Here is a 12,275-nt window from a genome sequence, read left to right as displayed (position 1 = left end):
TTTCTTCATTTTGCAGATAACTGCAAGCACATGATCAACCTATTTGGTCAAATTAGATTTGCCCTGCTTTTTCTAAACAGGACATAGTGGTCAATTTTCCAGAGCTTGGTAGGTATCAATATTTTTAATGTACTGGAAAACACTGGTTCATGGCACAGCTGGTCCTTGTACTGGGATGTTACATCATCTCAATGCTTTATCCAATGCTCTCAAGTTTCTCTCGACTAATCAATCAAATTGACTGAACCATGCTTTTCTAACTGTTGAGATCTCAAGAGCAAGTTGAAGCCTATCGTCTATATAGCACTCTGGCTAAAACTGGTTGAGTGCTTCAGAATTGTTTGAGCACTCATGCTGGACACACAGCTGGGAATGGGAATATTCTTGGAGCTGTCTCCTCCTGTTAACTATTCAATTGTCCACCATCATTCATAATTAAATATGGTAAGGCAGCAGAGCCACAATCTGATCTATTGAATGCAGTAACAAACACCTGTCTATTGTATTCTGTTTAACAAGCATGTAGTTCTGGGCTGCAGCTTTACTCAGCTGCAACCCCAGCCTGCTGTTGTTACCAACATCTGTAACTGCAGACTGTGGTGATGTACATTACTGTTGAAGATGAAGATGACAATGATCCAGTGACTCTCATGAACCAATTCTGAACCACCAGATCTATCCTGTGTCTACCCCCTTCCCCAGATAAATGCAGGACTGTGGCGACCCACTTTCCAGCGCACTCGAACCGGCTCACAAAGTGGCGCACGCTGGCATTGAGGGAGGTCCTGCTAACTGACACCACCTCCGAATCCTGCGCCCGAGCACTGATTGCGTCCTGGGTATCTCGCTTTGGTGTACCGGCCCACATTACCTCTGACAGAGGCGCCCAGTTCACCTCCAGCCTGTGGTCAGCTATGGCCAGCCTTTTGGGGACACAGCTGCACCACACAACTGCCTACCACCCACAGTCGAACGGACTAGTGGAGCGTTTCCACCATCACCTGAAGTCGGCTCTCATGACCCGCCACTGTAAGTTTGTTTTTGTACGACAGGGTGGACATCGGGCACTGCTACAACTGCCCTACGAGGGACTGTTTACGGTGCTCAGAAACAACGGGTCCACATTCGTGCTGGACATTGGGGGGAGAGAGGAGGTTTTCACAGTGGACTGACTCAAACTGGCCCATGTGGACTTAGTGTAGCTGGTCAAGATTCAGGCACCACGGCGCAGAGGCAGACCTCCCAAACAGGGACCGAGCCAGACTGAGGACATTGGGGAGTGTATCACCAGTTCTGGGGGGGGATTATGTGGCAACCCACTTCCCAGCGCACTCGAACCGGCTCACAAAGTGGCACACGCTGGCATTGAGGCCGGTCCCTAAAAGGGCGCCAGGCCTTCTTCACCAACAACGGGAAAAGCCCATGCGCAGGATGGGACTGTGAATATGCGCCCCCTACAGCATTCCCGCCCGGGGAGAGCAGGAACAAGAAGGCTTTAAAGCCAGGCCGTGAAGTTTGAATAAATTGCTTTTGCAACTGCAACTCACCGACTTTGTGTCGTTATTCCAGCGCTGCTACAGGGCCACACAACATAACGGTAATGCACCCAGTGTGAAGATGGACTTTGGCTTTATGTAGAGAACCATTCTACCAAATCCGTCTTGTACAGAAGCATTTGTCACAGACAGCTAGACAATGATTAAGTCAAATAGGAATTCATCTCTGATGCAACAAACAGATCAAGCAGCATCTGTGTGGGAAGTTGCAAGTCCTAGTTCAGGATTCCCTCAAGGTTAACTTGTACATTGAGTTGGTAGTAAAGAAGACAAATGCAATGTCAGCATTCATTTCTAGATGACCAGAATATAAAAGTACTGGGGTACATCTGAAGCTTCATGATCTAATCCGGAGGAATTGGAACAGGTTTATTATTTTTACATACACTGGGGAACAGTAAAAAGTTTATTTTGCGTACTGTTTATACAGATCAATTCATTACAGTGCTTTGAGGTACAGCAAGGTAAACAATAAACAGGATGCAGAAGTGTAGCAGCTACAGAGAGTGCAGTGTAGTGAGACAAGGTGCAAGATAGCGAGGTAGAATGTGAGTTTGAGTGTTTATCTTACCATACTAGGGAACAATACAATAGTTTTTTTTAACAACAGTGGAAGTTGTCCTTAAGCCTGGTGGTGTGTGGTTTCAGATTTTTGTGTCTTCTGCCTGATGGAAGAAGAAAGAATGCCTGGGACGGGGTCTTTGATGCTGCCTGCTTTACAAGAGGTACAGACAGACCCCAGAGGGGAGGCTGGTTTCCGTGATGTGCTGAGCTATGTCTGCAACTCTGCAGTTTCTTGTGGTCACGTGCAGAGCAATTGTCATTCTAAGCCATGGAGGAGATTCTGATTGATTCCAGGAATGTATAAGTAGTGTTTGTTTCTGGGCCTGTACTGGATGGAGTTCAGAAAGGTGAGAGGGGATCACATTGAAATCTGCCAGGTACTGGAAGGCCTAAATAGACTGAATGTGGAGAGGATGTTCCCATTAGAAGAGTTTAGGGCACAACCCTCGAATAACGGGACATCCCTTTAGAACTTGGATGATGAGGAATTTCTTCGGCCAGAAAGAGGTGAATATGTGGAATTTGTTGCTACAGATGGCAGTAGAGGCCAAGTCATTGGGTGTTTTGAATTGACAAGGGGGTTAAGGGTTATGGAGCAAAAACAGGAGATTGGGGTTGAGGAAAAAAATTAGCCAAGATTGCTGGAACAGTCTCGATGGGCTGAAGAGCCTAATTCTGCGCTCTTACTTCTTATGATCATGAAGGATGAGCTACTGGATGTTTACTTGTGCAGCTCGATAATGTTTCCTCTTGTTCAAATACTTCAGAAAATTCAGCCAACAGCTGTGACTTGTCTTGCAGTGACCAGTACTCAGCGTGGACTTGATGCGCTTTTTCTGTGCCTTATCAACTCTTTTCAACATGTTGCACTGTGCTTGAAAGAGACACCAAATCACAGTGGCACAGACTGTTGTATTGGAGAAAGCGATAACCATCACCAAGAGTGGTCTGTGGCACTGCCACTGGCTATATCCTAAAGGATATTGCTGCCATACTGGGTTTGTTACAGACGTTGAGTGGAACCAATGTTGGTTCTGGTCCTGATGCAGGTTTTGACCTGAAACATTAACAATTCCTTTTCTTCCCACACAGATGCTGCTTGATCTGTTTGTTGCATCAGAGATGAATTCCTATTTGACTTAGTCATTGTCTAGCTGTCTGTGACAAATGCTTCTATACAAGACAGATTTGGGAGAATGGTTCTCTACATAAAGCCAAAGTCATCTTCACACTGGGTACATTCCCGTTATGTTGTGTGGCCCTGTAGCGGTGTGCTACACACAGTGCTGGAATAACGACACGCAGTCGGTGAGTTGCAGTTGCAAAGTGGCGCGCACCGGCATCGAGGCCGGTCCCTAAAATATACAAACTCTATACTCTCAAAATTTCATTTTTGCAGGCTTTCCACTTACCAAGTACACCTTTTCCACAAAACAACCTGTCCCAATCCACACTTGCCAGTTCCTTTCTGTTCCCTCTTCCTTTAATCCCTCCCACTCTATCATGTCAAAAACAATGGAACCATGGAACATTGCACTGCCAGTCCTGAACTTCTGGCAACCAAGTCTGATTAAAACCATGAGATCTAGAAGCAGAATGAGGCCATTTGGCCCATCGAGTCTGTTCCTCCATTTCATCATGGCTGATTCAATTTTCCTCTCAGCCCCAATCTGCTGCCTTCTCCATGCATCCCTTCATGCTCTGACTAATCAAGAACTTATCAACTTCTACCTTTAATGTTCCCAAAGACTTGGCATCTAAAGCCACCTGAGGCAATGAATTCCACAGATTTGCCACTCTCTGCCGAAAGAAATTCCTCATCTCTGTTCTAAAAGGATGTCCCTCTATTCTGAGACTGTGTCCTCTGGTCTTAGACTCTCCCACATTAGGAAACATCCTCTCCACATTCACTTTATCAAGGCTTTCACCATTAGATAGGTTTCATCGAGGTCACCCCTCATTCTTCTAAATTCCAGTAAATACAAACCCAGAGCCATCAAACACTCTTATGACAAACTTTTCAATCCCAGAATCATTTTCGTTAACCTCCTTTGAACCCTCTTCAATGTTAGCACATGTGGGCCTGAAATGGTTCACAATACTCCCAAAGAAGCCTCACCAGTGCCTTATAAAGCCTCAACATTATATCCTTGCTTTTATATTCTAGACCTCTTGAAACGAATGCTAGCATCACATTTGACTTCCTCACCACTGACTCTCAAGTCCCTTTGCACATCAGATATTCTCTCCAATCTACCTTTTTACTTCTACCTCAGTACATGAGCATACACTTCCTAACACTGTATTCCATCCACTTCTTTGCCCCTTCTCCTAATCCAAGTCCTTCTATAGCCTCTCTGCTTCCTCAAAATTACACGCCCCCCACCTGTTGTCGTATTTTCTGCAGACTCTGCCACAATGCTATCAATTTTATCATCCAAGTCGTCGACATATAGCATAAAAAGAATCAGTCCCAACACAAGCCCCTGTGGAACACCACTCATCACCAGCAGCCAGTCAGAAAAGGCTCCCTTTATTCCCGCTCTTTGCCTCCTGCCAGCCACTGCTTTATCCAAGCTAGAATCTTTAAAGTAATACCATGGGCTCTTAAATTGTTAAGCAGCCTCCTGTGGCACTTTGTCAAAAGCCTTCTGAAAATCCAAGTGCACAACATCAACCGATTCTCCTTTGTCTATCCTGCTTGTTATTTCTTCAAAGATTTCCAACTCATTTGTCAGGTAAGATTTTCCCCTGAAGAAACAATGCTGACTACGGCCTATTTTATCATGTGTCTCCAAGTACCCCAAAACCACATCCTTAACAAATGACTCCAATACCTTCTCAACCAATTAGATCAAATTAACTGGCCTGTAATTAATGGCTACATTGTCGTATTTTCACAAGCTGATCCATGTCCGAAGCTCATCCACCTTTCCTATAATACTCCCTGCATTGAAATATACGCCACTTAACATTTGTCTCTCATGCTCAACCTTTTGATTCCTGAACTCATATGTAAGCTTAACATCATCTTTCTCTGCAACCACTTCACTATCTGCTCTGGTGTCCTGGTTGCCACCCTTACAATGAAGCAATAGCAAACCTTACCACTAAGATGTTAGGTCCCCTCCAGTTCAGGTGCAAACTGTCCCATCTATACAGGTCCCACCTCCACTGGAAGAGAGCCTAATGATCCAAAACTCTGAAGCCCTCACTCCTGCACCAATACCTTAGCCATGTTAAACTGCATAATCTTCCATTTCTGGCCTCACCAGCACATGGCACGGGTAGCAACCCTGGAGATTCTGTCATATACCTCAGCATTTAACTCCCTGAATTCAATTTGCAGAACCTTGTGATCCCTCCTACCCATGTCACTGGTACATACCTACACAACGTCTGGCTGCTTACTCTCCAACTTAAGAATGCTGTGTACTCAATTCGAGATGTCCCTGATCCTGCCACCGGGAATCTCGTTCTTGTCCAAAGACCTCCTTTCTGCTCCCCTAAGCAACAAATCCCCTATCACCACAGCTCGTTTCTTCTCCACCTCCACCCCCCTTCTGAATCACAGAGCCAGACTGAATGCCAGAGAACTACTCACTGCCTCACAAGTTTCCACAGCAGTAAACTTACTATTGCGGGGAACAGCCACAGGGACTGCACTGGCTACATATTCCCTTTCCCTCTCCTGACAGTCACTCAGATATCTGCCACCTGTAACTTAGGGATGACTATTTCCCTGTAGCTCCAATCTATCACCTCCTTACAAGCCAAAGGTCATCAAGCTGCAGCTTCAGATCCTTAACTTTGGTCTCTCAGCTTGATGTACTTCAAGCAGCTTGATGTACTTCATGCAGATGTTATCAGGGAGATTGGACGTCTCCCAAAGTTCCCACATCTCACACAAGGAACATACCACTAAATCTGGACCTATTCTCAGTGCACTAGCTATGTACTAATAGGCAAAAAAAAAGTTACTGGTAACTTGCTTATAGGCTGGTGTCTGTGATTGTCTAAATTTGTTGAGCCAAAGCCAGACCACACTAACAATGGCTGCCCGGCTTACACCTCCTTTCTTTTTATTGGCTCAATGACTCATTGCTGATGAGACTCACAGTTTTCAAATGGTTACCCTCTTGCAAAATGTTATCTGTCTCATGGTATAGAACACTGAGCTATAATCAATAAACATCAGCCTGACATAAGCATGGCTGTTGTCCAGTTGGTCCAAGGCCAAGTGAAGAGCCAGTAAGACTGCATCTGCTCTAGACCTACAGTGCCTATTAAAAGTATTCACCCCTTTGGAAGTTTCCGTGTTTTATTGTTTTACAACAGTGAATCACAGTGGATTTAATTTGACTTTTTTGGCACTGATCTATAGAAAAAGACCTTTTCATGACAAAGTGAAAACAGATCTCTAGAAAGTGATCTAAATTAATTACAAATATAAGGCACAAAATAATTGATTGCATAATTATTCACCCGCTTCAAGTTAGTATCAGTAGATGCACCTTTGGCAGCAATTATAGCCTTGAGTTTGTGTGGATAGGTCTCTATCAGCTTTGCACATCTAAACACTGCAATTTTCCCCCATTCTTCTTTACAAAACTGCTCAAGCTCTGTCAGATTGCACAGGGATCGCGAGTGAACAAACCTTTTCAAGCCCAGCCACAAATTCTCAATTGGATTGAGGTCTGGACTCTGACTTGGCCACTCCAGGACATTAACTTTATTGTTTTTAAAGAGATTCCTGTGTAGCTTTGGCTTTATGCTTGGGGTCATTGGCTTGCTGGATAACAAATCTCCCAAGTTACAGTTCTCTTGCAGACTGCATCTGGTTTTCTTCTAGGATCTCCCTGTATTTTGCTGCATTCATTTTACCCTCTACCTTCACAAGCCTTCCAGGACCTGCTACAGTGAAGCATCCCCACAGCATGATGCAGCCACCACCGTGTGTCACGGTAGGGATGGTGTGTTTTTAATGATGTGTGGTATTTAGCTTACACCAAACATAACATTTAGTCTGATGGCCAAAAAGCTGTTTTGGTTTCATCATACCATAGAAACTTCTTCCAGCTGACTTCACTCTCCCACATGCCTTCTGGCAAACTCTAGCCAAGATTTCATGTGAGGATTTTTCACCAGTGGCTTTCTCTTTGCGACATTCCCCTAAGCTGTGACTGGTTAAACAGCCAGGCAGCAGTTGTTGTATGCACAGTCTCTCCTTTCTCAGCCACTGGAGCTTGTAACTCCTCCAGAGTTGTCATAGGTCTCTTGGTGGCCTCCCTCACTTAGTGCCCTTCTTGCACAGTCACCCAGTTTTTGAGGACAGCCTGTTTAGGCAGATTTTCAGCTGTGCCATATCAGTGACTTGGAAATTTTCTTTTATCCATCTCCTGACTTGTGCTTTTCAATAACCTTTTCACAAAGTTGACCTTTTGTCCTCATGGTGTAGTTTTTGCCAGGATACTGTCTCACCAGCAGTTGGACCTTCCAGCCACAGGTGGATTTTTACTACAATTAATTGAAACACCTTAACTGAACACAGGTTTTTATATATAGCTACGACATCTTAACTAATTACACGACTTTTAAAACCAATTGGCTGCACTAGTGATGACTTGGTGTGTCGTATTAAGGGAGAGGGGTGAGTAATAATGCAAATATTTTGAGTTCTATATTTGCAATTAATTAAGATCACTTTGTAGAGATCTGTTTTCACTTTGTATGAAAGGGTGTTTTTCTGTTGATCAGTGTCAAAAAAGACAAATTAAATCCACTCTGATTCAATGCTGTAAAAACACCAAAACATGAAAACTTTGGGTGGGGGGGGGGGGGGGGGAGGAGAAGAGAACTTTTAATAGGCATCATATTGTGATGCCAGGCAAATTGCTGCAGCTCCAAGTCTTTGCTTCGGCCAGTTAATTCTACCCATGACCAACCTCTCAAAGCACTTCATCACTGTAGATTTGTGTGCTACTGGGTACTCACCAGTGATGATGGTCTAATCTTTCAATGAAATCGCACTTGTTAGATTGATCTGGAAGTTTAAATACCATGTGATACAAAACTGGCTTGGAAGATTGTATTTCCAGACTAAAAGCCTGTGACCAGTAGTGTGCTGTTAGAGTCGATGTTGTTTCATAGATATTAACAATTTGTATAAGCCTGGTGATAGCATGGTTGATAAGTTCCTAGGATCACTAATGGCCTATCCTGGTAAAGCCAACAAGCAGATGATACAAAAGCCTTAAAGTATACATGACCAGGCTCAAGGCAGATTTAACACCACTGTTATAAGACTATTGAATTGTATGACAACATTCACTCTTGTCCTCACAATCTTCATTATAATCTTGCACCTTATTACCTGCACTTTCTCTGCAGTTATATTAATGTATTACCTTCTTCTACTTCAACATACTGTGTAATGATTTGAACCCAGTGCATGTGACATGTGACCCAGTACAGCTCTAAAAATGAGACTTGATCAGGTCAGCATGGATAAGTTGGATGGAAAAGCCTCTTTCAGTGCTGTTTAACCTTGTGGAACAGAATGGCTATTTGCAGAGTTTATGAACCTGCACTGGTCAAAAGTTAACAGAGAAGTGAAAGACTCCACACAAAAATAACATGTGCAAGATCCATGGATGCAAAGTCAACAGAAGGAACCAAAGCTTCAACTAGGGACACTGGATATATCTTGAACAAAGCTTACATAACTCTGAGGAGGAAAACACAGTTCACATACATATATGTTTACCAAGTTTTGATACACCATATAAACTTGTCATTAAGACTAAATAAAAGGAGCCACTGCAGGATATACAGTATACTAAAAAACATTCTCTCGAACTTTAGGATAATGGATCTCCCTCGGGGTCAGTACAAAGGCCATTTTTGGTAATATATACCAAGAATTTATACTTGCGTGTCCGGGGCACAAGTTCAAAACTGTTAGATAATAATCTACTTGGGAAGCACAATGAATTGAAGACACATAAATATTAACAGGCTGGCAGATTGGAATAGGTAACAAATGAAATATAATACTGAGCAATGTGAAATCTTGCATTCCAGTGGGAAGAAAACTTGAAGGCACAATTCTCAAAGAGGTAAATGTGCATTATTCAAAGTGGCATAACACTGAGAAATAGATTAAAATGTATACAGGCAGGAAACCAGCTAAAACATGGAGGAACTCAGCACGTCAAGAAGCATTCTGCTGATGCATGGCCTTAACAACCCCACACCCCACCCCCCATACACACCTCAACACCTGGTGAGTGTCTCTGCAGCAGATTGCTGGACAAACTGGTCTCGTTTTTATAGGATCCTACATTTTAGAAATGGATGGATGCAATGCAAAAGCATATTTTCAGCCAAAATTGAGGATTCCAGGACCAGTTATGTAAATAATTGGAAAAAATCCACGTTATTTCCCTTGGAAAGGAGGAGGTGGCTAGACGCATTTGAAATAATGACAGTGCAGGCAGGAGCACAAGAGAAACTGTTCCCATTGACAGAGAGGTTAAAAAGGGGTCAAATAATGGATAACTGACAAACAAAAAAAAACATAGAAAAAGGAGTTCGCGTGTTAAAAAAACAGCAGTTCTGATGAAGGACCTCAGCCTGAAAAGTCGACTGTTTATTCATTTCCATTGATGTTGCCTAACCTGCTGAGTTCCCCCAGCATTTTGCGCACGTTGAGCTGGCTAGAACGCACTTATGGTGGAATCAGAGGATAAACATCTGAAAGGAAAGTGTGCAGGTCTTTGGGAAGATGAATGATCTTTACTGCTCTTAAAAGAGCCAATATAGAGGCTGAACAGCCTTCCATAATGCAACCGATCAATGATTCCCCAAATGAACACACCCAGAAATGAGTAAACAGCATTGGTACGAGATCACAGGAAGACAGATCTTTTGAACAAGCTTGTTTGTGAAGGTTAGAATGTCGGCCAGAGTGTATTTGTTTAACTATTGTCCTCAGGCTGTCCCTCCCCTCCTCCAACATGCCCATCAGATCAACTCTTGCTTGCAATATCACCTTCAGTGCACTCATCCTCCTACCTCATTGTTCTTCTATCAGTACAACCCCCCCCCATCTATAATCCCTAACCGTCAACTTCACTCACTCCATACACTTGCTCACATCAGTGATCCTACCCAACACACTACCATTACACCCTCCCTCCTTCGCCTCCCAAACAGCTCCACTCTCTCTGCTGTGATCAAACCATCATTTCCCCTACCATAAGCAGCTCCATAACCAACACTCTTACTGCCCCCTCCCCACCACACACCCCCACCATCAATAATCCCATCACTTGTGACCCCCATTACACATCCTGTAATCCACCAATCCCTACCACGAGCAACCCCCCTCCCGCCCATCAACATCTCCATAATCCACCATTCCAACCCAGCATTCCAACCCGTCTCCAGACTTCTGCACTGTACCCAACTACTTCCCACGCACACCCAAGACTCCCCATACTGTACCCACACCCACTGCACCGCCACGCACGAACCCTTTTCTTCCTCTATAGCCTCCAGTCTACCCCCCTGCTCCTTTACACAAACAATCCATCCTGCATTCCCTCAACACCAGCTGCGACCCCATCCACCACCCCGAACCCCAATAACAGCCGCGCGTTAAAAAGCCAGGGCGGAATCATCCACCTCCAGCTGCAAGCGGGGACTCGGACAACAGCCGAGGTCAAGATGGCTGAGGCCGCAAAGGCCGGCGGCCGCTGGCTGGGGGATGGCGGTGGGCGGCTAAGCTGTCGGGCAGGTCGGGGTCTGGGAAGGGTGTCCTGGGGCGGCGGGCAGGCGGATGGGCGACGGCTCCCCCCGCGCTGACCCGGAGGTGCAGTGTTCCAGCCCAGCCGGACCGTACCACCGGCGCAGAGCGGTGGGGCCGCAACCCGGTCCGGAGAATGCGAGGGAGCTGAAGCGGCCGCCCGCTACCGCCAGGCAAGCCCAGGGCTCGGCTCCTAGCCAGGACCGGCGAAGAGCGGCAAGGAAGTGCGCGACAGCCGCCATCGCGGGTCGGCGGGCGGAACGGGGACGGGCCGCAGCCGCCGCCATTTTGGGATCGACTAACATAAGAAGAAGCCGGGAGCGGCGATGAGAGAGCAGAGCGGGGGTGGGCGGCCCAGGGCCACCTGCCGCACTTACCGTACTTACCGCATATATGGCACAGCGCCAACACACCAGACGCCCCCACTCAGCACCGGGCGGCCTCCCTTCACCAGGTAAATAGCGGTCGGTGCCCACCTCGAAACGGAGAATGGAGCAGCGCCGCCCGCATTAGCATAAAACGACCCGCCCGCCGCGCACAACCATTGGCTGCGGTCCTGCGCGGGTACAGATCCGGCCACCGGGCGGGGGGGGGGGGGAGTGGGAAGTGGGTACCCGATACCCGGGTACCGGGGGAGGGGTGGAGAGGAGAGGAGGGGAGAGTGGAGTGGAGTGAAGTGAAGTTGAGGTATGAGATGGGTGAGGGCTGACATGTGAAGGTTGGGGGAGTTGAGAGGGGTGGAATGGGGAGAACAGGGTGAATGAGGATTAGTGAGGGGGTTACAGGGTTGGGTGGTTCAGTGAGGACGTGATGGAGTGATGAGTGGAGACGGTCGGAGTGGAAGGGGGAAGAGTGTTGTATATTTAGTATTTGAGTAATATTGTAAGTATATTGTTTAACTAAGCATTCTTGTTTATTTAAATATTTTGTTATGGGTTATATATAAAAGTATGCGAATCGCATACGTCATAATGCCACCTCGTCTTATATGTACGCACCTCACATAAAGTAAAAACAAAACTGAGTCATGTTATTCCAAGGCTCCCATCTTTTTCTTTTAATTAGTTTTATGTTTTGGAATTATAAAGCATAACAGTAGCAATGAGAAAGTTATAAACAAATCCAAGACAACAACCTTACCTGTTGAAGCGCAGTGAAGTATTCGATTTTAAAAAAAATTGCAGCAGGATTTTTTTTTCTGCAAAGGCAAGAAGAGAAATACATTTGATTAAACCAATGGCAGAAAATGGAAAATTCACAGGTTCTTAAACACTGAGTACTGGTTGAATAATAATAATGATTTTTTTTAGAAGCAGAAATGGCTGGCTACATCAGAATAACATAAG

The 12,275-nt window shown here is 45.3% G+C and overlaps 1 protein-coding gene across 8 annotated transcripts in view; it reads right to left on the bottom strand.

The window, feature by feature from the left end:
- prdm10 (PR domain containing 10) overlaps positions 1–11,500 on the bottom strand; it is a 153,943-nt gene extending 142,443 nt beyond the window's left edge. For 3 of the 8 annotated variants that reach the window (XM_059957149.1, XM_059957157.1, XM_059957150.1), the window contains exon 1: positions 11,316–11,500. The gene's annotated coding sequence lies outside the window, so the exon portion shown is untranslated. Of the gene's footprint in view, positions 1–1,547; positions 1,598–8,114; positions 8,134–11,306 lie in introns of those variants that run through there. The other 5 variants (XM_059957151.1, XM_059957153.1, XM_059957156.1 and 2 more) reach the window with 4 other exon arrangements.
- Between the last annotated feature and the right edge of the window lie 775 nt (positions 11,501–12,275).

Source organism: Hypanus sabinus, chromosome X2 (assembly GCF_030144855.1).
Source record: "Hypanus sabinus isolate sHypSab1 chromosome X2, sHypSab1.hap1, whole genome shotgun sequence".
Classification (NCBI taxonomy): domain Eukaryota; kingdom Metazoa; phylum Chordata; class Chondrichthyes; order Myliobatiformes; family Dasyatidae; genus Hypanus; species Hypanus sabinus.
The sequence above is the reverse complement of the archived record's forward strand: the minus strand, read 5'-3'. Positions and strand labels throughout refer to the sequence as shown.